The 25,916-nt window shown below is 45.6% G+C and overlaps 1 long non-coding RNA gene across 2 annotated transcripts in view; it reads left to right on the top strand.

Annotated features, from left to right (window-relative positions):
• Positions 1–25,916, top strand: part of LOC142814452 (uncharacterized) — a 512,230-nt gene that overhangs the window by 163,612 nt on the left and 322,702 nt on the right. For both annotated transcript variants that reach the window (XR_012894932.1, XR_012894933.1), the window contains exon 2: positions 8,489–8,674. This is a non-coding gene — a long non-coding RNA (uncharacterized LOC142814452). The remainder of the gene's footprint in view (positions 1–8,488; positions 8,675–25,916) is intronic.

Genomic DNA, 25,916 nt, shown 5'->3' with positions numbered 1-25,916 from the left:
GTCGTCCTCCTCTCTACTAAATTTCCTTCGATCGTACGCCCTTTTTTGTACAGTATGGGCGACAAGCCCACAAGACGATGCTATATGGAGCTGTTCTTTATGTGTTTACAGAACATATTTTCATTAGCTTCTGCAACATAGGTTTATCTGAGCGTTTCTCATCACAGTGAGCATGATATGTTATAGACAAGGGAGGTGAAATATTGCAGGTGCTTTAGACATGTCAAGAAATAAGGTAAATTTAAAGAACCTTAGGCACATATCTCACATATCAAAATATTTTGAAATATGAATCCTGCATCACAGCTTGGCCTGTGGTTAATGTGACTTTTTCTGATGCTTGAGTTCAGAGAATGTGTTTGGGACCCAACGGCACGCGAACACGTCTATTCACGCAGAGGTGGTTCTTCTTAACTGTTAGTAGTGTTTTATTTTATCCCTCCAGAAGCTCCTGCGTGCCTCAATAAAGATTATGCAGTCAACACCTGCGGGATTTAACTTCTGGCCGCATCAAATCTGTATTTATTTCGTTTTGATTGGAAGTAAAGTTTTCCTCAGGAGGGAAACAAATGCACGTAGAAACTTTCTCATCATGTGCGACAGATCTTCTTTCAGACACGCATTGTACCCCAATAATGTCATGTCGCCTACTGGACTGTGTCGACTGGCATCATACATCCTCATACCTCCCATTCACACACAAAAGAGGAAGTTAGATAAGTAGAAAAGACACAAGAACGAAGGAGTGGCGTCAACGAGGTCATTCATAACGCGCCTACGTTAGGATGATGCCTCACGATCGCCTACGGGGATCTGCTGGGAGACTATGGGGTTCACTTTGATTTTAGATACAAGCTTCAGGAACGATGGCTACTTTAAAGGATAAGAAAACAGTGAAAGTACTGAGACAGGGCGAAAGCTTTTGCTTTTTTAGTCAACGCATCCGTTTAACTTATTTTATTTCTCGCTGAGACCAAGCTCCATCGTGTCCCTTAAAACGGTCAAGTCACGCTACGGAGGAGGTTGCCAGCATCGTTTACATGATTCGGTTACTATTAAATAAAAAAGAGAGGTGACGCCTTATGTTGGGGCTGGCCGCATAAAAGAAAAAGAGATGTCTTTTATGGAAGGCCCGGTGTCCGTTGACCCCATATGACTGAAGGTGCCAGGACTCACCGACTCGGCTTCTGCGAATAAGCAAAAAGAAACGTTCATTCGGAGAGCGAAAGACGGCAAACATAACCATATTTGTGAAGAAACATAGCGTAGGCAGAAAATAAATGAAAGGCTAGGAGGTTTTCAAGGAACGAGGCCGGTTCGCTACCTTTAGGTGGGTAAGAAAAAATTTGTTCTTCCTCGACGTTGCGGGCAACTGTGTCTCTATCGCATTTACTCCGGAGTTGCTCTCGGTTGGAGTGATTCGCTGGCCACCCCTGCATTCGAAAATGCAATGTGCTTGGCGCTCTTCATATCAGCGCGCTCGGGAAAAACGCAGCGCCACTAATCTTAACCTCACCGATTTGGCAACTGGTTGTTTATGCCAATCTTCTTTCGTTGATTCTGTACATAAATCTTTCCAAAGGACACGTGAACTCTTGGGAGACTAATAACGCGATAGCGTTAGAGAGCTCGTGTCGCAGAAATTCCGCTGTCGGCGTCGGCACCATTGGTTGTGAGCGAAAAATTGCCCGTGAGCAAAAAATCGAGAAGGAAGCAAATAGAATAAAGAATAAAATTTTCGATCCCTTTAAGGATCAAACCCGGACCGTTCGCGGGGCAAGCAGGTGTCCTACCGTAAAGCCACGATGTCACTTGCAGCTGCTTCGTGAAACAACACTGCATAAATTTCTTGTAGTGGAATGAGTCTCCATAACGTATTTTGTTCGACAAGTGTTACGACGAAAACTAGCCCATTCGGCCATTTGTAAGCGCATTCGTGAGGCCATCAAACTACGCCGAAAAAGGCCGGGATAGTGCAGCCATTGCCGCTAAAAACACCCGGGAACTTGCGAACAGCTCTAAAAATGGACAACTATGTACATCTAGCGGAAAACATATCATCCCTTTCCAGAGGCGTTCATCAAGCAAACAGCAAACTCTATATAATGTGCTGCCATCTGTGAGGCATCGGTGAGACTCGTTATGGCCTCTGAAACGGTGACCGCATTGCGTGTATTTTGGAGGCCATGCGACTCTCGCTTTAGGTCCAAAACCTGTGTGTACGCGCGCGCTGTGTGTGTGTGTGTGTGTGTGTATGTATGTGTGTGTGTGTGTGTAACAAAACACATTAATAAGTATGCACTTAGTGGTTGAAGGGTGCACCAGGGGTCGTAGTTCGCTACCGCGTTGAACTCTTAGAGGCGTAGCTTAAGGGTCCCCCAATTTTTATACTCCCATGTAGGAGAGCCTTGAGAACCAAGAGAAAGTTTACGCCTTTTTCTAAATGAAGTAATATTAGTGGAAAGTCAGGACTTGGTAATGATAGCAGATTGACCTTCTTTTTTTATTGGGGGGGGGGGAAGGAGCTTCTAATAATCAAGGCTTGGCTTTTGGCGTCGGCATTGTGCACCGTAGCCGCCACTGAGGATGACGCTGATGATGACGAAGAAGCGCATTTCAGACAACGCTTTCTTTTTGTGCCTTTAAACCACAGCACATGCAAGGTACCCACCATACGTCACGACGACGACGCTGGTGAAGATCAAGATGGTGACAATGATCATCACGGAAAAAGACTGGCTTGTGCAGTAAATAACGTCTCGATATGCTCTACGACGGTTTTAGTATGACTGGAAACAACCAAGAAACACCAAGAAAACGTGCACACACCTCATATTGGCCAATTGAGGCTAGATTTGATACCTCAAAGCAGTAATATTGAAAATAAAACGAAATTCACAACTCAACATAACGTACCAGTTATAACCAGTGAACATTGTATATAACTGTACACCGCTTGGCACGCATGCATGAGTGGTCAATGTCATGGGTGATTTATGGTACAGCCGAAGAATTTCACTGCTTTGCCCACTAATTATCATTCACTTCGTATATATGTTAAGGAATTTAATTTTTTTTTCGCAGCGCACAATTTTGATGCTTTCGCTAACCGCCACTGTGTTCCCTCAAACATACGCTTCGGAAGCGGGAGTTACGAGGTCAACTGACGACGTGTCCAGACACCAACCGGTTCTTCTGATTGGATGAGAGATACCCTAACTATTCTCTTATACTCTTCACTAATTTTCACAGTTCACATTTTCGTAGTTCGCGATGGTTACACACCGAAACTGTAACGTCTAGTTAAATGCACATTCACTGTTTTTTTAAGTGCCAGTAGTGTGGTCTTTCAATTAAAGCATCTTGCAAAGTTAATATGGTCGTCTCTGATGCGATTCTTTGAATAAATCTCAACGGCATTGGCATAGCTTAGGAAGAGGGGTATACGGACGGAGTTGGTAGGTGTTCGATCGAGCTCTCTTCTAAATTATCACATTTTGTATACATGCGCACGCGTATCGGTAAAAAAGTACTTGAACCCCCCCCCCCCCCCCCCCCTTTTCTTCTGAAAACATTTTTGTGCTAATCTCATGACGAGGTTCCAAGAAAAAGGTGGTTAGTCTATAAATAAGTGTGCCAGGTATTTGTATTGAGCGTCAAGTTAAGCCATTATATACTTAAATTGCTTGAACCTTCATCAAACACTGGTGTTGTAGTTCCTCTTTGAAAACTTATAGAACGCCCCTGACGGGATAGCCGAAAACAAATAGGTGGCTACAACAGGCAAGTCTGGAATGCCGTTCTAGCAAAGAAACGTTTTTTAGATGCTACTTTTCTCCTACGTAAGAGAAAACAGGGAGGGTAAATCTTATGCGACAAAACAACAAATACTATACTGCACTACTTAGACAACGTCTAAGTGCTAGCGCGCGTTAGAACTAACCATTCTACGAGCTGTCGCTGGCAAGGGAAGCAAGGAGAATATTCATCCGCGGCCCTTGTCAGTAAACGCAATTAGTTTTTTGCTCCTGAAGGCGGAGGCAAGAAACTCCCTCGGGACAGTGAGTTACCCAGTGAACCCCGACGTTCTTTATAACCACCCTGCCTCTTCGTGTGTACTTCTTTCAGCGTGCTTCTTTCATCATTCAATCGCGAAATGACGAGTGCACTTACCATACACATGTATTCTTGGCGTATACCACATTCGCTCAGATCGGCTCAAGACAAAGAAGCTCAAATAACGTCGGAGCTTCTCTCCTACGTGAACGCCATGGCGCAATATGCAGTAAGTGAGGCACCTGCATATACCGGCCGCACGTAAGACAGGCGTAAGACACGCGTTTAGCGCGGTAAGTAAGCGTAAACACTAACGTGTGCACTCTTGCTGAATGCGGGCGTGCACGAAATACTTAGTGATGTTGGCTCCGTTAAGGTTCCTCTACTTCTACTGAAGTGCGAATGGCACTGTGAAAGGCACTGTGGCCAGGAAAAGGAAAAATTTAGTCGAATAGCACTGCGAGGAAGCAGTTCAACATTACGTAAGCCACTCTTTCAGGAGGAAAATGCAGAGGGTTATGAGTGAGAAGGGCTTTGTAGTGTGCACGCATTGTGTAGGGGCACGGTCACTAGCGTGGCTTTGGTCTTAGTGAGAAACAGGGCCGCATTAACCATCGCCTCGCTTGACTAACGCCATTGCACAGGCGAGTTCAGACAGCCAAGGCACCCAGCACAGCAGGGCACGTACCAGTACTGCTCGCAAAGAAGACGCAACACCATATTTCCTGCGGCTACAGCAAAATTGCAGTACAGCGCCCACGGCAAAAGGCGGCGGCAAAGCACAGAAGGCTTATCCACCCTACGGGTGAAACGCATAACACAAAGGGTGCCGCGAGCACGTCTGCGTGGACAAAAAAGGTTCACGGTTACCCGCCGTTGACTGAAGTGGGCCCTCGCGACTATGCTGCGTGCTCTGACGATCAGTGACAACAGGGCCCGATCACTCGACCGAAGGCAAACTGCCTTCACGTTGGCTTTCGAGAAGCACGGTTCGGCGCATTGAGACCATGCGCGTACACACCACACCACTCTTCAGCCTAGGGTTTGGAAAGGGAGCGAAAAGTAAGCGTTCGCCGCGGGCGCACGACACCGTTGGCATGTCCGAGCGTGCTTCAAGAACAAAGGAAGCCGGTGAATTGAAAGAAAACGTGTGCGCATCTTTCGATGTCCAGAGAGTATCTCTCTACCGGCAAGCGCGCGAAACGTTTCGGGATACTCAGCGCATGGTGCTACAGTCCACATCCGCTAACGGGTGTGAGGGGTTAACGTGACTTCCGCCGGGCTTTACTTCCACTCTCCCAGCAGTGACGAACTGCGGAGAAGGGGAGAGTCACGTTAGGAGAACACAAAGGCTGAAATAGACGACAAAGCCCACGCAATGGCGGCAGGCTAGCCCCATGTCCCACTACTTATCGCGAGCGTTTGAACACCATGTAAAACTCGGATTATTATCAGGTGATTAATAAAATAACTGGGAGAAAGAAACAATCTACTGCAAAGAAATATACTAATACGACTTGACGTAACATTTACAACAATAAACTGCTACTTCCTCATTACAGAATAGAGTAGTCCTAAGTATTAGGTTTGTAGTTTCGAGGAGAGCGCTGGCATTATGTATGATTAGCCTTCAGTAGGCATCAAGAACCGATGACCTATGGTGAAACGTGACACGCCTAAAGTCTTGCGTCCACTGATATAGAACGCAGCAGTGTAATTTAAGCTCACCTGTTTTTGTTATCTGTTATGTTCCTTTTGTGCCTCTCTTTTCATCCCTGAATCCCCTTTCCCCGGTGTAGGATAGCAAACCAGACGCTCGACTGGTTGACCTCCCTGCCCTTATTTATTCTACCTCCTCCTCCATTCCTCGTCATAATAAACAGGTGACCGGCACGTTGGACTATGTTGATAGCTTGCGTTTCGTGGAAATCAAAGTGCTTTAAGCCTAATAGTAGTCAACGTAAGCCGGGATGGTCTGCGAAGACCATTGTGTGTCAACGTTTTTTAGGTATTCAGCTTGTATCAAATACCGCTGCATGACACATTTCTAGAGTGACTAGTTTTTTTTTTCAGCTACAGGGAAGTGGTCTTTTTAATTTATATACCCTTTTTAGCCAGTTTTTTTTTTGCTGATTTGCTTCTCTCCAATGTAAAGGAGACATGTGATGCAGCATTCTCGCTGTTCACTTTGTGGCACACACATGGTAATACACAAAATGGGGGGGAGGTAACTTAAGGGGGTAAACATATACACAAACACCACACACAAATGAAACGTACACAAAAACATACAAATGTAAACAACAAACAGACACACAAGTCAACACCAATGCTGCTCCGCATCCTCACATAAGGCTCTCCCTTTAGTGGGAGATGGTGTAATTTTTTCCCAGCATTCTTGAAGGGCCGTGTGTGTCTATTTGTCTCTTCCTCTCGCGAAGTGTCTATATTGGGAAGCAGTTGCACGGCTTCGTTTTCTAACTTTATCTTTGATTTCTCGTCATTTATGACAGTACAGCTGTGCTATTGTACGTGCGGAGGGAGTCAGATAACAATTGCCCATGGCGACTAGACTATTCCTTTTGCTAAGTGACAAAGTACGCACTAAGTGTGCGTATGGGACCGTGCACACCTGAGAAGCGGCAAACTTTGTAATGGTGGGCATGTGTAGACCACCCAATTGTAGCGCGATTCACATAATTTGACACTTGGTGTGATTGCATGAATCTTCAATGGAATGCACCGTGGATTTATTAGACTTCGCATGTTCTTGCAATTCTTACAGATAGTTTTTAAGCACTTCCAAACAGTGTCGCGGATCAGTGATGAAACACCTTCGATGGGTAAGGCCTTGGTTGGATTCTGACATAAACCTAAGATCAGTTATTATTGCTTTATTTGCATTTATATCTAAATTGGCAACACGAACAACGTGCCATTTGTCTTCCAAAACCAAAACACCACCGGTGACGTTGACGCCAGCTCCAGAATCTCTGTGCAATTAGCTCCTTATGAGTTTTGTTTTTAAGGTCCCAGTTTCACCGCAAGGCTGAAGCATTTAATGCGATAGCAACATATTACAATGTTATAGGAAGTAAGGTTGACTGCTAACACTTTTCGATTGGATCCCGCGCAACTCTACAAAACGTTCGTTTAAGAGAATGAGGCCGTTCTAGGGACAATTTTTACATATCATCTACGCGTTGAGATCATAGAAGAACATCCGAGTCACCCACTGACCAATGCTGAGATAGCGACTACGCGCGCGCCAGCGACGACCGCACTCGTAAAATTAAGGATCGTAGTTGCTGCGACAATTGTATTGCTACTCTCGACGGGTTTTCGCAATCACTGTGACGGTTGCCATGGCCGTCGCTGTCATCGTCAAGCCCCGTGTAAAGTTAAAACTGACAACATCCCCACGCGCATAGTACGTTTTCCTACAAGTAAAAGAGCGTGAGTGTTGACTGCAAACGCAGCTGAAGTAGAGATCAAATGAGTCGGCGCATCTCGGTCACTCGGAGGGTGAATGCGATAACGTTACCACGCTCGGGAGGCCTGCCGTCGAAGGAGGGAGGAAAAACTCTGCCCGTCTTGAACGAGCATGAAAAGACGTGAGGGAAGGGGAGGATTGTTTGTCGAGCAGCAGCTTTAAGCTTTGTTTCTAAGTGTGTGGACACGATCGCTGGTGCAAGCGCCTTGTTGACAGCGCGTATGCTCTTCTACGGGCTGCTTTCTCAACACGAAGTTGTTATGCGGAAAGAGTATGTCTTCTTGTAGACAACGTACTGTTTTACACCAGCGTTTTGAGGACTTGTGCGAGTTTGGATCTAAAAGAGTTCGCTGCCAGCCTTACTTCATATAACATTACAATTGGTTGCCAACGCACCCATTTCTTCGTCCTTGTGGTGAAACTGTGACTTTTTTTTTTTTTAGTAAGCTTCGCAAGTAAAATGGATATATAGACTGTCACATGGCTGTAGCAATAAAAAACGCAGCAATACTAGAAAGTACAGTATTCTTCATTCGCCGAATTTGTGCTCGCAAATCGAACGGTGAGAGTGCTCCAACGTAGACGTTCGAGCAATCGAGGCTGTAAAATCACTGCGGCGAGAACAATCATAAGTCACCAAGTAATCTTATTCGCAGTAAAGCACGTCGGTACTTTATAGCTTTCGCATGGATGATTGCAGCTTTATGACTGCTTGCCACATCACGTTCAGAATAAACTCGGGTGCGCTTTGCGCAAAGCAGTGGTTATAGGTGTAACGAATCGGTTGACTTAGATTAGGAAACAAAAATGTCTGCGTGGCGACGGCTTCAACATGGCATTACATTCACTGCGTACGCAGTTACATAAATTTTTAGAAATTTGTAAGTACCACAACGAACCTTTACACTTCTCAAGACTTTTGTTCTTTCTTTTTTTCAGGCATCCGTGATCTGTTGACTGGGTATTCCTTCCACCATATGCGCAACGCCAAACAAGATGCCAGCTTGGTAAGATTCCGATGTCCTGTAAACAATACCGCTTGAAAAAGAAAAAAAAAGCCTTATCCTACGTGAACCTGGACCACTGTCGACAGCACTCCTGTATCATACTTCCTCAATAATCTTGGTAAGCTCCACTTGTCATTTAAATATTATTTCACTATACAGAGAAAGCGTGCGCCTGGCAACAAGTGACGTGACAGCTTGTTTTGGCTGTGCAAGGGAATTCATATGAATGTTTACAAGTTTTATACACGGCAACATGGTTCATACCATGCAGTGTACCACGTTGCGTACATATGTAGAAACTGATTGCTCAAATACTCAATGGCCCCCGGTATTCCCTTTAGTAGCATGCTTTCGATTGTGCCGCAGCATAGTCGACTAATGCTGGCAATGAACACCTATGTGTGTCACTACAATGCATTCGGAAGAATGGTGAGCGATTGAAAAAGATCGACTTGGAAAAAGTAATGACAATATGGGGGCTTTAACTCCCAAAGCCACGATATGATTGCGAGAGGCACCGTAGTAAATAGTTTCGAGAGTTTCGATCACCCGGGGTTCTTTAGCGCACATTTTTATCTAAGACAAAAAGCCTCTAGCATTTCGCTTCCATTGATATGCGGCTGCTGTAGCAGGCATTTGATCTCGGGATTTACGGGCAAGCAGTCAAGACAGAAAAAGAAAAGTGGAAATGAATTGGCGAGCGAAAGAAAACCATACAGAAGGCAAACGTAGCGCTTTAGTATTAATAGTCTCAACTTCTATAGCAGTTGTAGCTCTAAAATGGGGTCTACGGACTCCCGGGAGCACGTGAAGCCATTTCTGGGTGACACGAAACCCACCTTAGGAAAAAAAAAGCGCGCTTTTTTCTAGTGGCATTGGCTCCATCTGATATCTATGCTTCAGTGCATAACACAAGTTATGTTTATGCAGTTTTCTGCGATGTACGCACGTGAGCATGCTTTCTGCAAGCTAGCATAGCTGTAGAGCAAATATATCTGGACACGGGTGGAATATGGCTCCAGGCCGAACAACTTATTGATAAGGTGCTGATATTGAATTGACGTGGGCGTTGAGTTTGACCACAGTTGACGAGAAAGAAATAAGACTCCTATTGCATATTGCGCGTTGTATTAGATTGGGTACCCCTCTCCTTCTTTTTTTTTCTCACTGCGAGGGGTCCCTTAGCACTTTCATCCCAGTTCCAATGGTCCAGCAGGAATCCTCGAAACATCCATGGCTGAGTACCTTTGTTTTGGGAACGATGGTCCTGGTATGTCAAGATGTGATGACAACTGTTCAGAGAACGTATTGGTTCAACTGTAATGCATTCTTTCTTCTTAATGTAGACCACACTGAGTTTGTGTCTCATGGTTTCAGAGCAAAAGGAGAATTTCGTTCACCATGTCAAGTGACTGCCTTGATGCGTCGTGCGCTTGCTTTATGGACGATCGTAAGACAAACTTTTAGCTCCCAAACACGTCACAGAGTACCGCGTAGAAGTTCCGAAAGGCTCATTGTTTCCTGCAATAAACCTATTGCTGCAATATGTGACTACAACTATGATTACTCCTTGCAAGTATGTCACATCGGAACAATGTTATAGCCTTCGCCATTCCACCCACTTCACGGAAAAGTTTCAAAAAGCAGTCATAGCGCGAAAATATGCGGAGGAGATGTGAAATTTATTGAATTGACTAAATTTATCACGAAAGCAGCATTTTAAATTTTACAGTGTCGTAAACTTGCTTTCAAAGACCGAGGTAGTGACAACTCATGGCCAGCGTCATGACAGGTCCCGCAGAACTGGCTTGTCTGAGATTCCCGTAAAACCAATATACACGAAGCGCAACTATCACGGCTCTTCAAAGTTGACTCGAAACTTCACATTCGAACGTGGTGCGAGGCACAGCTTTTTGAGAAGATTGCGCTTGCGGAGAGAAGTGGCGTCAGCATACTGCAATTGTGTGAATTTCGAAAAGGCTCTCGCAACAATTCTTTTCTCCGTGGCCAGACTACGCTGTTTTTACTGGTTAAGGCCTTACGATGCATGAAGCAAGTGCGCGAAGAATCAATAAAAAGGTAATTGTGGCTGCAAGGCTAGATGTTGGCGTATTCACAGAGCAGTTTGCAAAAGAATACTGACATCCTGAATAAATAGGAAGTTCAGTTTTACTATCATGCGGATTAAAGACAGAGATAAACACACATCAAAAGTTAAATCCTTGAAAGAGCGTTAATCGCACAGGGTGTCACCTGCTGCTAACTTAAAAATCGTTTTTGTGTATTGCTAAATGACAAAATCTCTGTGAAGTCGGTAGCGATTGCCTAGGTATACGAATCATCAGTGACAAACACGAAGTTAACAAAAAACACGGAATAAACTTAGCAAGTTATAAAAAGCGCCTGAAAGTTAAAAAAGAATGTTTAATACTGCTCCACAAGCCTTTTCTTAATTGTGAGTGTTCAAAGGATGTGAGCTCAATTTTAAGAGTTGTCACACACCTATGTACTCAACGCTGCTGCACCACCAATAATAAATTCATGTGCATTCTTTATAGGCACAAACTTCGAGCGATTCTCCTGTTTCTTTTTCAAGCACTTTTGGTAGAGTACGAACTTCCACATTTCCGAATATTCAGAGCTTGCGCTTTAAAAAAGCTTGGTACTGAATTGGTGGTTCTTGTTAATTATAAGATATATATTAGCTTAGAAGGGCCAGGTGACTGGTAAGATAAATAATGAAAATAAACTGAATTTCCTCTAAAGAGGAGGAACTCAACTTGACCTGCGTTGATAGTTGTGTCACCTGGTGGAGCCTACATCACCCATGTTATCCGTTGTGCGTGGCCTCTGTGATACTGTGCGAAACGCAAAAATCAATCAAGGAATATGCGAGAGCTCATGAATGTTGTCTTGGAAGTGCCACTATCTAAAGCAAAGAAAAAAACAGACAAGGGTCGACCTTGAGATTTCGTCCTGTTTTACCAATGAACATTAAGGGGTACGTAAATTTTGAATAAATGAATGCACGGTGTCCTTCAGATACTTATGTCAGGCGGATCACAGAACTTTCTTTGATATTCATAGCTTATACTGACGAACCATGTTATTTCCATCTTCTAAAAAAGGAGTATGTGAGTCTCTTTTTAGGTATTTTTGACCTGTCACGTATACGAGGTCCGCTAACTCTTTTATGGGTATGAGAGAGTGGGTATAAGAAAATGTAATGACCCCTGAGTAGACTTGACATGTCTTTCAAAAGAGAATCATAAACAAGGCCAGTCAAAACTCTAAATAAATAAATAAGTAACTTTTATTTTGCCTGTTGACTGTGTTGGGGAAAGTTTTTTCAGGCATCTCAGTTGAGGCAGTTCCTTCTGTTTATTACGCGTATTTTCTACTGGCGACGTATAGAAAGGTATTAAAAAGTGCTCCTTGAAAAGAGTTGTTTTAACAGATAATAAAAAAGACATTTACCTCATTGAGACAAGGTATGAGTGTAAAAGTAGCCCAAATACAAAATGAAAAAAAAACATCTCTTGAAGTAAGGCAGTACAAGAAGACGACTGAAATCTTCCTTTAATTCAATATCGTAAGGTGCAAGTGGGGAATGAAATTGAATGACTTCTGCAGGTTGAGTAGCACAGTCACTATTTCGGCAAATGTCTCCGAGCAAAAGTTGCTCCACGTGTGGCCAATAATAGACCCTTTTGAAAATAATCAAATATTCGGCTACAATGATGTCTTTATATCCGGTTAAGGTGGTGTGCCGTCTCCTCGCTTGAACAGAACGTACAACAGTGAAGTCTTTCACTTCCTTTATCTTTTCTGCCCTCAGAAGCCCTCAAACCTATCTGTCGGCCATTTAGTTGATATCCCAAGCGTAATCACATTTACGTTGAGCGGAACATCGTCTGTGCACACATTTGGATGTTTGTTTCGAATTTTACTACTCAGTGCGTTATTTTACATAATGCATACTTACAGTACGCAGTGGAATCGAGGCCAACTTATGTCGTTGAGTTTCACTGTATTTGTGTTCCGCTTCTTGAGTGCATTGAAAAATATCATTTTAGGCCTCTTCATAGCTTGAATTCACACTACCGTTTTTCACTTTGCGCAGAGTTCTCACTGCTTCACTGAAGACACTTCACTCAACCATTGTCTTCTGTTGATTTTGCCTCGCGTTCTTTCTCGATTTCTATTCATCTTGATAGTATCACATATCGAACCTATTTCAGGAAAACGTTAAGCACGCTCTTCGAAACACCACTGAAAAGTTCCTTACTCTAGATTTCTTATTTAGAGAGAAGAGGCGATAGGAGAGCCGAACAATGATAGCTTTACCTCCACCAAGGTTTCCGCGAAGATGTGGCCACCCGTTAATTAATGCGTAGGTGAGAAATAAAGTGAGTTGTGCCACAGCTGTGCTACCATCAGTTCATAGGAAATAAGCGTGAGTTCATCTTAGTGCGGATATTTTGAGCATACGCGTTCAGATTACCTTCATTGGGAGTTACTGCAAAGAGAATACACTTGCCAGAGAAATGGTTGAGATCATCGTAACTATAATGACCACCCCGACAATGGGCTTTCCGGAGAGAGTAGTTGCTCTCTCACTATGCACAGCTGGAGCGGAGAATAGAAGTTCTGAGTGAGACATGCGTAAAACTAAGCTGGATCTTCACATCCTAAGTTTCTGCCAGTGGGAGATTTCTCCTGTGCGTCGTTGAACAATAAAACTTCTCAGCTTGCACGTTAACTAAAAGAGCACTGCGGGCCTCTGTATCCAATAAGAGTCTTTAGTTACTCGTTTAACTATCGCAGCAACTGACATGTTGAAGTAGGAACCACCAGACAATCACTGCATGCTTTGCGCCTCCCTAGGTTTCTCCGCTGCACAACGCAGCATTGAGGGCCAGATTCAACGGCGCTGCCAATGTAAGCGTGAGCGCCCGCTGCTTGGCTTCAACACATTGTAACTTTTAGCTGGAGAAGGCGAGTTTTTAAGGTGTCAAGAAGGGATTAGCGGTGTTTTGTGCCTGCACCACTGAATAACCTTTTCTAGGTGTCTTTTTTCTTGATGTATGACACATATATAGTTATCTTGGAACGTTAAGGAGGTGTATAGGGTGGAATTTCTGGCACTGAAAGAAAATTTGTTTTTGAAAGTGTGAGCAGAATTCCATTTCGAAATCAATAAATCAATGTTCACTCATGAAGAATGCTGCGAGTAATCTTCCGTACAAGAATATACAGTTTCAAATCTTTCTTTAGAAGCAAGATGTCCGAAGAACTTCAGAATTTTTATTGTGTAGGCGATATTTTAATGTAACGCTTCATTTCATCGATATTTCCGGACGCATATGCCTGGAGCGACACATTTATACGAGATGTAAAATACAGGCTCCTTTTGTGTGTTTTCATCGACATTGCGAGTCGTCAGAGCGAAAGCAAAATCAATGAGTTCCATGTCGTACGTCTTACTTCATACGCTGCGATTGAAATAAGCATTATCTAGCCCACCATAGATTTACTCTTTTTTATTTTTTGTTTCTAATTCAGCACTGGACAGAAGTGATGAATCGGAAGTACTCATTAGACATTTAATATGTAAAAAAGGAACAAAGTTTTCTGTTGGCAGATATTCCTTATGAATTGTTTTGAATAGCAGACAAGTTTATCCCACTTATGCAGCGCAGTATTTCAAACAATCCAGAACAAAATATTGCAAGACAACCAAAATTTTTATAAAAAGTTTGAATCTCAACGCTGCTCCATGACGCTGGCAAAGTGAATATTCTGATTCGAGGATAAATTGAGCCCCAATTTCTATTTTGAGGTTGTCATTTTATTTTCAAAGAAGAAAGCCCATTCCGTGGCTCAACGACAATATTGTGCTTGTTCTATCAATACGCGATAGCTTCCTCTATTATAATTGTTTCGCAATCGTAGGGTACAGCTCGTCACTTCTGCGGTAATTATTTCGCTGCACACAGTCGGAAGAAATACCCAGCGGACGAGTTATAAAAGCAGCTATATAAAAGAAAACGAATGCTCTAGATTTTAAGACGAGCGCTAATTTACAAAGTGTGCTCAATTCAGCCCATAATTGATTCGTGCAATTCAGGGAAGCGCCTTCAAGACTTCAGCGTGCCTGGGATTTCAGTCCTAATCTCCGCTAATGGCATGGCCGAGCCGTTTTCTTAGATACCCCTCTTTCGTGTCTGGCTATCAAAGTAAGCTATGTGTAATGAAAAAAATAAATCAGGGCTGGTTTTCCCCCTGACTTTCGGGGCTTTTGCGGATGCATTCGTTTTCACACTTCTCGCTTCACTCGGTGGGAATGAATTTTGTTATGCGCGCGAATATGTTCCCACGTCGCGTCATCATCTAAAGTCTTTCGTTTTTTGTTATTTATTTTTGGGGCCTGCCGGGATGCGCGGCGAGAGACAGATTAGCATCTGGAACAAATGGATTCAATCTGTCCATCTTACCACTTATTCGCAGATTTTTACGAGCTTTTTTTCACCGTTAGCTTATGATATGCTTTGCTACACCTTTCAAGCCCAAACGCATGCAAGATTTTAGAAACACAATATTTCGCAAGAGTAGTCATGACACATTGTACTCAAAGAAACAGCTTTATTTTTTATTGTTCTGAGCAATGTATGAACAACTAAGTCACAAGATTTAAGGGTGTTGCAATGCAAAAAAATGAAGCAGACGGATATATTTTGGGCTTAATTATGAGAATTTTCGGGTTGTCAGTGGGGTAATCAGTAACTATTAGAAAGAAGAGTAACAGCGTGGAGATTATCTACTCTTGATTTGACTTCCCTTCTTGCCTGCAGAGTTCGTTTCCCATGGCAACAATGCCACGTTACTTCGCTTTACCTTTGAAAGCGTGAGTAGCTTCCCAAGTGTGAAATGACATTTAATTGCTTTTGATAGCCGGAGAAAAAAGAGGAGATTTGATCCTTTACTCATAGAGTAGGACGTTTCTTAAAAACACGTTACTTATCTCGTGAGCCTAGTCATTACTTTGGTCTCCAAAGACAGTTCATGAGCCTCCTTCAAGAGAGTCATATATGCGTAAGTGAGAACATACCAAAAGTCAAAGGACGTGTTATTTTTTCTTCAAAGTTAATTCAGTAGTGTTGAGCGTTGGTGAGAAACAATGAAAAAAAAATGTCACTCGACACCACGTGCGACCTTCCGATTTGTTGAGTCGAAGCAAACGTGCTTCGCATGAGCTCCCGCCTCGACGCCTCATCTCACCCGGAAAACTTCATTGCCACCACCTACGAAGTACTAGACCGTTTTCTAGTAATCAAGCGCAGTCAGTGGATAACCGGTTTTTAACCGTAAGTCCATATTTCCTGAAAGTCTGCTTGTTTAAAGATCCAAGGCGAAGAACGCTGCTCTAAGCCTAAGCGGCTTCGGGCCATTCGCCCGACGAAACGCTACTCGCGTTTCCGCGCAGCGCGCGAGAATGGCTGACTACGACGCGGCTGCGTCAACCGGAGCCCCGACATCGATCGAACAAAAAACTCAAGGCGGACAAAATGCTACCAGCGTCTCGCAAAAGAAGCCTTTTGACAACGGGGGATGGTTCACTGCAACGTACCACAACTCAAGGCTGATCACCGTTCCGGAGACCGGGGCCGAAGTGGTAGACAAATCAGCGTCGAGAAACCTAAACAAAAAGGGAATCCTCTTCGAAAAGAGAAACTGCCTCCACTGCCGAAAACCGACTTCAAGGTCATCATTAGACCGAGGGATGGGCTCAACATCAGTCAATTAAGCACGCATCAGATGGCGCGCGCTGTAATTATGGCATGTGGCAACCCAGACATCTGCAGCGAAGGCAACCTGCTTATACGGCTGCGCAATGGATCCAACATGGCCATAATCAGCACGCCAAGCATGGAGACCGCCAACATTGTGCAGAGCCTCCGAAGTCTACGTTTTGGTGCAAAAGACTATGCAGTGATGGCTTACGTAGCCGCGCCGGACAACTTGTGCAAGGGTGTGATTCACGGACTGGACGCCGGCACCACGCCAACCGAATTACTAGTCCATCTTCGGGTGCGTACCCAAGGAGTGAAAATACTTTATGCAAGAATGCTTGGAAAATCCTAAAGTTTCGTCATTACCTTCGAGGGCAAGATCGTCCCGTGCTATGTTTACTACTACGGTGGTGAAACACGATGCTACCTCTATCGATCATCGCGACAAGTATGCTATATATGCTTCAAGCCTGGGCATAGAGCAGACGCATGCCCAACACCAGACGCTGCTGTCTGCTCAGGTAGGTAGGTAATCAACTTTGTTGATTCACAAAGGAATCATTTGAGGGGGGGTGTGGTTGGGGAAGTGAAATCAGGATGACGACGAGCCCTCGGGCCGCTCTAGGTGGCCGGACACTGCTGTGCTTCGGCGACCCTTCTGGCCCAGCTCACTGTCCGGAGCTGTAAACCAGGTTGTGAGCTGCGCAGAGCAGCCTCCCATCGCTCCTGGTGTTCTGACCCTTGCCACGGAGGCTTGGGTTTGTTTGGACAATTCAGAAATATGTGCTGGAAGTCGGCTGTGGTGCTAGGACATAACTTGCAATGAGGCGAGGTTTCGCCATGTGTAAAAAGGGAGAGAAGAAAAGGAGTCGTTACTGTGGCCGTTTCAAGTCCGCGCTACAAAGCCTGGTCACTTCTGGAGACAGATTTATGTGGCGGGAGATACGTTAGGGGGGAATTTTGGTAAAATAGCGTGATATTGTGATAACTGAGGAGTCGATCCCTGGCACTTCGAACCGAAGGCAGGTCGCTGTGAGCCCGGTTGGCGAGTGCTCGGGCTTGGGTGTGAGCGGCCGTGTTGCCTGGGTGTCCACAGTGCGCAGGGACCCAGAGGAGGGTGATGAGGCGATCAGGTGGAAGAGATGATTCAAGAATTTTAGCAGCCGGAGAATGAATTCGGAAAGTGGCGAAATTACGAATTGCAGTTTTTGAATCAGAAAAAATATACTCAGCGGAGGAGTGAACAATGGCTAAAGCAATTGCCGCCTCCTCTGCTTCCAGGGATTCTGTCGAATTTTGAAGGGACGCACTAGCGACCAGTTTTTGAAATCCATCTACGACGGCTACAGCGAAAGCTCGATGATCTACATATTCGGCCGCGTCTACATAGACTGCGGGAGAATTAGGAGGGAAGCGCTTCTGAAGGGACTTGGCTCTGGCTTCCCGTCGCGCCCGATTATGTTCTGGGTGAGTATTTTTGGGGAGTGGCGGAATTAATAGGTTGCTGCTAACAGTGACGGAAACTGCGTGCGTGGCCGTGGTGTGACCAGGAACGTTGATTCCAAGTCGGTGCAGGAGTACCTGTCCTGTTTCTGAGAGTGATAGTCTTTGATATTGGCTGAAAAGATGCGCCTCTACAAGCTCTCCCAGAGTGTTGTGCACCCCAAGTTGAAGTAGTTTATCCGTGGCTGTTGATTTAGGAAGGTTGAGCGCGCAGTTTTATAGGCATTACGAATGAGTCTGTTAAGTTGCTCGGTCTCCGTAAGTCAGAGATAGAGGTAGGGGATAGAATAAGTAATTCTGCATAGGCAAAAGGCCTGTATGAGGCGGCGTGTGTCTGCTTCCCTCATGCCGGGATGACGATTGGATATGCGCTTAATGAGGGAAGCTGTATTTTGAACTGAGGTGCGGATTAACTTTATGGTGTCAGCGTTCGAGCCATCGTCGGAAATATTAAGGCCTAAAATATTCATTTTATTGAACCTGCGAATAGGAATGTCATCAAGCATGACTTCAATGTGGCATGTATCTTGCTTTTGAAAGTCAATTACTAGGAGTTCCGATTTAGCCGCCGAGCAGGTGAGCCCAATATTGTTGGCGTGTTTAACAACAATGTCAGCGGCCAACTGAAGCTTCGATTCGATTTCGCCATGGTTGCCAGTATTGACCCAGATGGTGATGTCATCCGCGTACAAGGAGTGATTGATAGAAGAAAGTTTGGCAAGTTCCCGTGCTAGCGGTATGAGAGTAACGTTAAAAAGGAACGGGGACAAAACAGATCCGTGGGGCATTCCCTTGCTACCTAGCATGAAGGGATCGGTTTTGAAAGTGCCCAACTGTAGGCAGACGAACCTATTGCTGAGAAAGGCAGAGACATGCCTGTGCGTGCGAGAGCCTACGTTTAGTTCACTAAGAGATTGTAAAATCGAGGAGTGAGAAACATTATCAAAAGCCTTAGTCAGGTCCAATGCAAGGATGGCTCTGGTGATGTTTGGAAAAGTAGGATTCAGCACGTCCTTGCAGCATGACATCCTGAGTGGAGAGTCCCGCTCGGAAGCCGTACATGGTGGAGGGAAACAGCTTTTCTTGTTCCACGTAGCGATTAAGACGATTGAGAATTACATGCTCCATCAGTTTTCCAGTACATGAGGTAAGAGAGATCGGTCTCAAATTATTAAGGTCTAACGGCTTATTATGTTTGGGTATGAAAGTCACCTTAGCTGACCTCCATTACTGGGGCAGCGTGCCCTGCTCCCATTGTTGATTCATGTAATCGGTAAGAGCTGCTACTGACTTGGAGTCTAAATTTCGGAGTGTTTTGTTAGTAATTCCATCTAGTCCTGGAGCAGATGTGGTGCGAAGTTTGCTTAGGGCAGCCCAAACTTCCGCCTCTGCAATTGGTGCATCCAAGTCTGCATTGGGAGCTCCATTGTAGGTAGGTAAGGATTCTCGCCTTGGGCCAGGGAAATACGTTGTTTTAAGAGCAGTTTTAACGTCTTGCCCTTGTTTTTCTACTTCAAACAAGAGTTTCGTGATTCGCTTATTACTTTCACATCGCGAGGAGCATGGATCTAACATATGGCGAAGCAGGGACCAAGAGTTCTTCATATGTAGAGTACCGTCGAGCCGGTTACATATCTGGTTCCATTGCTGCGATGAAAGTTCGGCCGCGTGTTCAGTTACAAGCTGGAGTGTTTGTGACATTTTGCGTTTTAGTTTACGATTATATTTTTGCTTGAGCCATCGTTTCTCCAAGCTCTGATAGGCCTCCCATAGGTGGAGTAGCCTGCTGTCTACTGGATCACGGATATGTGCTGCGGGGGCTACTTTTCCGCTAAGAGCTACATCCTGTTTAAGCTGAGACGCCCAGTCTTTGTAGTCTTGAATTCCTTTTTTCGGGTTTCGGTCTCGGATTTTGCGAAATTTATCCCAGTCAACAATATGTTTTAATTGAAACTGTGGACGAAAATTGGCATGGGGCAGTGTAATTGTTAGGATGCAATGATCACTGCCAAGGTTGACCCCGCTGTGTGTCCAGTTAGCTTGTCGCACATTTTTAGTGAAAGTAAGGTCAGGGGTGGTATCTCTGCTCACACTGTTACCAATTCGTGTTGGTAGCATGCAGTCAGTGACTAGAGTGCTCCTGTTTCGCTGAATGTATTGAAGAAGGCTGGTGCGCTTCCGAGTGTTTCTCCTGTAACCCCAATCTACGTGCGGGGCATTAAAGTCACCCGTTACAACTATGGGAGCAGAGTTTGCTATTTGAATGGCCCTATCAATTGCTTCAAAAACAGCAGTGAGGCCATCTCTAGGATGAGAATAAATATTCAAAATAAAATATGTGCCTTGTCCTGTACGACGTGGGAGAAGTTCAAGAAGAAGGCAGTCACTGTAAAGATCGGAAAGATCATGTGCTATAAACGAGATATTTCTCTGTATATATGTGATAGCCCATGGGGAGCTAGGATGCGAATGTACAGCCTGATATCCGAGGAGTTTGCAAGCTTTTGAAGGCTCCTGTACAGAGATGACATCAGGGGCCCGTGTAGACCGCTGTATATAAAGTGAGAGGTTGTCTCTTTTGTTTCTTGATCCACGGCAATTCCATTGCCATATGCAGAGTGAAGAAGGTGAAGATGAGGCAAGGGTGCAGAAGGAGTTTATGGCTGCGAAGGCGCTGGAGAGGGTTGAGATTGTGGGAGAAATTCAAGCCGAGCAACTAACACGTCTAGAATACTCTCTATTTTATTGAAGCGTTCAGCAATTTGCGTAAAGCTTAAATCAACCTTTTGTTTGAGTTCGCGGTGTTCTTTCCGAATTTTTTGACTGGTGCTTTTAAAATCGTCCTTCGATGACTCGGGTTGCTCTGTATTTTTCTTTTTTGCTGGCTGTGGAGAGGAATCTGTAATATCGGTCCCTGATTTTGCTGCCATATCAGGCTCTATGATAAAGGGGGAGATAGATAGGGGTGGAGAAGACGCGGGTGGGGCAGCTGTAAGTGTACCTAAACGTTCCAGCACCAGAGCCAACTGTTGCTTTAACTCTTGATTCTCTCGCATTAGACGTTCGATAGTCTCCTGAGTTTTAGAATTTTCTTTAGCATCAGAGAGCATACAACAGAAGCAGGAGGCTTGCTTTGCCCAGCTCACCTTTTCGGGTTTGGTGCTGAAGTCGCGGCTTTGTGATGCACTTCGTCCAGGGCTTTTGCCTTTGCTGCCACGGTTTCGTCCAGGACTCCTGCTTTTGCTGCTACGGTTTCGTCCAGGACTCTTGCTTCTGCTGCTACGATTTCTATCGTCGATGCTTGGAAAAGACTTCTTCTCGAGCTGGAACTCGGGCTGCTCCTGCTGGTGCTCTTGTTGCGGCCTTTGTCGTGGCCGAGAGAGACGGCTGAAGCCATGCTGAAAGCGTTGCTTGCATGCCCTGTCACCCGTCTTGTGAGCGTCCCCACAGATGACGCACTGCGGGATGCAGGGATAGTCCTCCGGGTGTTTCTGTCCGCAGCTTGAGCAAGTGAGGCGATTTGGCAAAGGACATACATCTCGTCGGTGGCCGACTTGTCTGCAGTTTAGGCACGCTTCCACCTTCGGTCGAAAGTTGAAAACGGCGTAGAGGATGCCAAACATTTTGACTGACGGAGGAAGCTCCTCAGCCATGAAGTGAATGAGCACTGAGCGTGAGGTACGCCCCATGTCTCTTGCTTGGACTATTGGTAGAAGGGGATTTGCCCGACGTAATTCTTGAAGCAAGTCCTGAGGTGATTCACCATTCCAAGCGCGGTAGATGATCCCTGTCCGTGCCCCGTCCGGGGGAGCTATGTACGCGTGAAATCCCAGTTTTTTACCACGTAGCGTGAGTTCTCGTATTTTTGCATAGTTGGCAACTCGGCCGGCGCAAGAAGTGGACACGGTGAAAATATTCTTGGCCAGACTGGTGCACACAAGATCTTCGTCGGCAACCACAGAGTGCAGCCCGGTTTTGGCGACTACAGCCGCTCGTAACTCTACGTCGTTGTATTGGGCCAGATCTACGCCCACACTCGGACGAAAGACAATCTTGAAGTCATCGACTGGCAACCGTGGCAATCGTTTTAAGCGAGGACGCGCCACAGCTGTGCTGTCGAGCTTTGAGGAAACGCCGGGCGGTGATTCCGTTTTGCGTGCTGGCGTTTTGGCAGCTGGCGCCGCTTTACTTGACTGCGTTCCTTCGGTTTCTTTTGACTGTTGTCGAGGTGAGCGTTGTCGGGCATTCAGGACTACACTCCATTCTTCTGGGTTGTATTCTGTGGCAGGTAAATCCGTGCCACTCACCATGTATGCCATTGCGTTGCCGAAAAACTTGTGCACGCGCGTCGAAGCGCGAGCCCGATGCCGGTGCCGGTGGCAATAGGGCTAACGAGGCGGCGTTCCCCCGCTCAGCAAGAGTTGATGTTTGCAAAGCTCCTCAAGAACAAAGAGGTTTGAGGCACTCTCCAGCAGCGTCGGCAACTTGCTGAAGTTCAAGAGAGACCACTGTTGGCACCAAAAAAGCAGTCTTGGTTCGACAAAAACTTCGTAGAATACGGAGCCCATGCGAGGCACGTCAGCCTTGCCTGGCCCCCTAGCGGACTCCTGTCTGCTCAAATTTCACCGAGCCAGTCATAGAGGACGGACAGACCAGTGAGCCCCGGTGCGCACTATGCAAGGAAGCGCACCCTACGCGGGCAAAGGAGTGCAAGGAACACCTCAGGAGACCGAGAAGCCCACGACCAAGAACAAAAGAGCGGACGGCCGCCGGAGCACAAGGCGCCGATGGACGCTGCCGGGCCCGGAAACGCCGGTTCAGCAGAAATGGAAGCTCACCATCCAGGTCCCGATTAGCATCGAAACCATGGTCATGGTCAAGATCGGCATCCAGGACCCGCCAGGTTCCAGGAAACAAGAAAAAGCAGCAGAAGAAACCCTTCACCAGGAAGGAAGACGATGGTATGGTGAGCAGGAAAGCGCCTTTTTTCTCTGCCTCTCCCACTGCTCTAAACAACATGAATACACAGACAGTAATAGACGGTAAGAATGGCAGTGCGCCACTTAACGACGAAGTAAAAGATTTAAGGCAGACTATTCAGACACTCAGGGCAGAAAACGCCGAACTCCGGCAGAAAATAAATTATCTCATAAATGAACTGAAGGCCCTGAGAACAGGACAGACCAATGCTAACCTCCTATCAGACCTAACTCTGACAGCCACCGTATGGCGCCAGGAATTCACAACTACCATGGCTGCCATAAAAAATGCCCTAGCGAATCTTGGCAACCTCATCTCTAACATCCAAGATGAGGCGCTCTAGGATAGAGAACGTCTGGTGCAACTCACGGCCATGAAATCCAGAGGCAAACCCTACGCTCGGACATGACCTGAGTATGGCGAGCAGCCGTAAATGCTCGGTCAAGTTGCAAACCCTCGAAATATGGCAGTGGAACTGTCGTGGAATCTGTCGAAAGCAAGGTCTTCTGAATCAATACATCAATAAATGCACAAGTCCACCAGACATCATCGTCCTCCAGGGAACCAGCTGCTCACTGAAACTCACTCGCTTTTCAGTTTATGAGGGTCTTGGCCAAAGTAAGGTCACTCCTTTGGTTGCCAAAGCGGTCACCGCAATTAGACATGACATCAATGCAACAGACATTGACCACGTTCTCATTGAAATCATAACGAAACCAAGAACCGACGAAAGCATATTTCTACTCAATATCTACAGCCCGCCAAGCCAGCGGAAAACCAACTTCAGCTCCCTTCTGCGCAAGGCAGAACAAGCAGCAGGCAAAAAGGGTCTTGTCATCCTTGGAGACATTAATGCGTGGCACAAGAGCTGTAGATATGTCAAGGAAAGTCAGAAAGGCAGGGATTTAGCCAGAGAAGCTGATCGCAGAAGGCTAAGCCTCATTACAGACCACACTCAACCAACACGAGTGGGGAATAGTATCAACCGAGATACGTGTCCGGACTTGGCGTTCGTTAAAGGTGTCAGGGAGGCCCGATGGGATAACGGCGGGGAAACGCTTGGCAGTGACCATTGCATTTTGCATATCCAGCTAGAAACCCTCCCGGTTAAGAAACGACATGAACTGGCTCGACTTACAGACTGGGAAGCTTTTAGAAAAACTAGGCGAGCATTCGAGGATAAAGAAATTGCGGACATTGAGAGTTAGGTCTCGGGAATCAAGGCAGACTGGAAACGAATAACCCGAGAAGTTACCCTATCTACAAACAAGCCCGAGGTCGACAAGCCTCTCCTGCACCACTTGGACGCCCGCCGGGGCCTATTAAGAAATTGGAAGCGGCAGAAACAACACCACAAACTGAGACTTAGGATCGCCGCAGTCACCAGGGAAGCCGAAGAGTATGCGACGGAGCTGTCAAGGCACAACTGGGACCAAAAATGCAACGATCTACAAGGTACACTAGGTTGGAAAAGGACATGGGTCTTGCTGAGAGCCCTCATAGACTCAACCAGGACCAAGACTGAAACCTGTAAGACGACTCAAAAAATAGCACACCCATTCAAAGGCACAGACCGGGAACTGCTAGAATACATAAAGCTGCGCTATATTGGCGATACAACAATTACTGACTGCAACCTGGCATACACTGGCGCAGCTAATCCCGCTCTGGACGAACCCATTACCACAGAAGAAGTTCGACATGCTATGCTGTCGGCAACAAAGAACACAACGCCAGGAAAGGATGGCATCAGCAACGCTATGATACGGAACCTCGATGAAAAATCTATCACAAGGTTCACAGAATTCATCAACAAACATTGGGAGAAGGGTACCGTTCCAAACGACTGGAAACATGCGGAAATATATATTCCAAAGTCTGAAAAGGCTCCAAGCTTGGAAAATTTGAGACCCATTTTGTTGACTTCGTGTTTAGGAAAAGTATACGAGAGAATCGTGCTTCAGAGGCTGGAGACATACCTGTAAGACAACGAACTCATGCCACACATCATGTTTGGCTTCCGGAAATGCCTCTCAACACAGGACGTCCTCCTACAAATCAAGAAGGAGGTGCTTACCGATGTCCCAAAAGATGGCGAAAACGTACTACTTGCACTGGATCTTAAGGCTGCTTTAGACAATGTCAGTCATAAGGCTGTGCTAGAGGGGCTTAGCAAATTAGGCTGTGGAAAGCAAATACACAACTACATCAAAACTTTTCTCAGCAACAGAACCGCCACAATTGGTATAAGAGGCATCAGCACTGATACGGTTCATACGCCCACAAAAGGAACACCCCAAGGATCTGTGATATCGCTGATGCTGTTCAACATCGTTATGATCGGCTTAGCTCGGAACCTGGAAAACATTAAAGGACTCAGACATGCCATCTACGCAGACGATGTTACAATCTGGGTGGCAAGAGGATCTGTAGGTCAAAAACAAGATCTTCTGCAACGCGCAGCTGATACAGTTCACGACTACGTGCGTCAATGTGGCCTCGTCTGCTGTCCGGAGAAATCACAAGTTCTGAGAGTCTACAGACGAAAATATGATCTAAAAACTCCATAGACACCTATATAGGGGGGAAGAAAATTTCAGAAGTGTCCCGAATAAAGATTCTCGGCATGTGGATACAAAGCAACTGTCGTATAGACCACACCATCAGACAGCTGTCAAACACTACAGGGCAAATCACGAGGATGATCACCAGAATCTCTAACAAAAGACGGGGTATGAAAGAGGAGGACACTTGTAGGCTTGTACAGGCCCTCGTTGTCAGTAGGATTGTATACAGTGTCCCCTACCAAACACCACTCCCACAGGAAAAAGAACAATTGGAGGCAATCCTCAGAAAAGCCTACAAGAGCGTCCTTGGTCTACCTGTCAGCACCTCGACAGAGAAATTCCTTAAACTCGGAATAAACAACGCAGTGCAAGAACACATCGAGGCGAGTGTTGTTGCGCAGAAAATGAGAATAATGTTGACTGCTACGGGCAGACATACGTTGGAGACGTTGGGCATGAATAATGCTTGCAGAGAAATCAATAAGACGGCGAGCGTACCAAAGGGCATTTCGCCAGA

The sequence above is a fragment of the Rhipicephalus microplus genome, chromosome 4 (genome assembly GCF_043290135.1).
Source record: "Rhipicephalus microplus isolate Deutch F79 chromosome 4, USDA_Rmic, whole genome shotgun sequence".
NCBI lineage: Eukaryota > Metazoa > Arthropoda > Arachnida > Ixodida > Ixodidae > Rhipicephalus > Rhipicephalus microplus.
The sequence above is the reverse complement of the archived record's forward strand: the minus strand, read 5'-3'. Positions and strand labels throughout refer to the sequence as shown.